The sequence below is a fragment of the Nematolebias whitei genome, chromosome 21, assembly GCF_014905685.2.
Source record: "Nematolebias whitei isolate Nwh7 chromosome 21, NemWhi1, whole genome shotgun sequence".
NCBI lineage: Eukaryota > Metazoa > Chordata > Actinopteri > Cyprinodontiformes > Rivulidae > Nematolebias > Nematolebias whitei.
In genome coordinates this window covers 10,593,261-10,595,265 of record NC_056518.1, presented here as the reverse complement: position 1 = coordinate 10,595,265, position 2,005 = coordinate 10,593,261, and positions in this window count along the sequence as shown.

The following is a 2,005-nucleotide window of genomic DNA, read 5'->3' as shown; positions in this document are numbered from 1 at the left end:
CAGGGTGTACCCCGCCCCTCGCACAGTGATTGCTGGACATGGGCACCAGCGACCCCCGTGACCCAAAAATTGAATAAACGGGTAAAGAAAATGGATGGATGGATGTCTTTTATCCCCCACATTAAAAATGTTACTAGAACCTCCTTCTTCCATCTGCATAATATCGCTAAAATTAGAAACATCTGATCTAAAACTGATGCAGAAAAACTGGTCCATGCATTTGTCACGTCTAGACTGGACTATTGTAATGGTTTATTATCTGGGTGTCCAAGTACTTCTTTAAAACGTCTTCAGTTGATCCAAAATGCTGCTGCCAGAGTCTTAACTGGAGTTAATAGGAGAGATCATATTTCTCCAGTTTTAGCTTCTCTCCATTGGCTCCCTGTCAAATCCAGAATTGAATTCAAAATCTTACTTCTAAACTACAAAGCTCTCAACAACCTAGCTCCATCTTATATTACAGATCTTATTGTTCCATATTTTCCAGACAGTGCACTTCGCTCTCAGGCTGCAGGTTTACTTGTGGTTCCTAGAATTTACAAAAACAGAATGGGAGGCAGATCCTTTAGTTATCAGGCTCCTCTCTTGTTGAACCAACTCCCAATCTCTGTCTGTGAGGCTGACACATTGTCCAGTTTTAAAACTAGGCTTAAGACTTTCCTTTTTGATAAATCCTATAGTTAGGGTCGGCTTGGGTTTCCTGAGGTGTCCCTTAGCTATGCTGCTATAGGCTTAGACTGTTGGAGGACAAACTGACCACAATTTTCACTCTGCTACTGTCTTTACTTACTCTGCTCAACCTGTTTTGTATTTGTAATTATTTTTTCTATCCTTAACATGTTTTGTTGTCTTTCAGATACACCTGGACCTATATCTGGACCTACCATTCTGTGTTCGTCTCTCTCCTTCCTGTCCTCTCAACCAGCCGGTCAAAGCAGATGATCACTTGTCCTGAGCCTGGTTCTGCTGGAGGTTTCTTCCTTTTTAAAGGGAGTTTTTTCTTTCCACTGTTGCCACTGTGCTTGCTCAGAATGAGAGACTGCATTGAAGCCAAGATTCAACTTGTCTGCTGGATTCCTTAGATAGAGAACTTTACTAATTGGCTTTTATGTGAATGTTTCTGTAAAGTGCCCTGAGACAACTTTGTTGTGATTTGGCGCTATAGAAATAAACTGAATTGAATTGAATCTGAAAGAAAGAAAGACAGTGAAAGAAATTTAGTTCCTCATCTTCTTAAATCCAACTGCAGAGGGCACAGTTGCACAATTCAACTATATTTTACATTAAACACATCCCATCATATTAACCAAGCCATCTTAGTCATAAGCCTCTTTTATTTTTAATATGAAGAACTTTCTTTTGTTATGTGTCCAGATATGTGCAGACCTTCAACAAGAGTCCACCAGATGTTAGACAGAAAAAAAAATAAATAAATAACTCATCCTCTTGCATCATGAGTTCATAATGAAGTGAGTCAGGCACAGCTGTGGCTACATGATCTTATTTCCTATCAGCTTTATTGAATGTGCAGATAGAAGAATGAAGTGCCCGTTCTTCTGAAAGAGCTGAATCAGTCGTCTGGTCCTGGTACGCATTACTCGGGCTCTGACAGAACAAAAGGAAACACCCAGATGGGGAGTTTTTGGTTTCTAAATCTAGATTTTATGTCATTTTAACTATTTATAATATATAAAAGGGTTTGAACTTGTATGGCATCATTTAACCTCTCCAAACTCTGCATTCACCTTTTCATTCAGTGCTTTCAGTTATATATTTTTACCACTACATGGACACTTTATTTTTTTACAGTCTTACTTTTACACCATCTGCAGATGTTGAGGAGTGCAGTTTCTTGCTCAAAGACATTTTGGTTCACTGCAGGGGATCAAACTCCCAACCCTCGGATTTGAAGTCAGCTACTTAATCCACTTGGCTAAGCCACCCGTAGATATCAATCCCCACAAAATTGTTCTCAAATTACGAAACCAGTCAACAAACCAGCCTC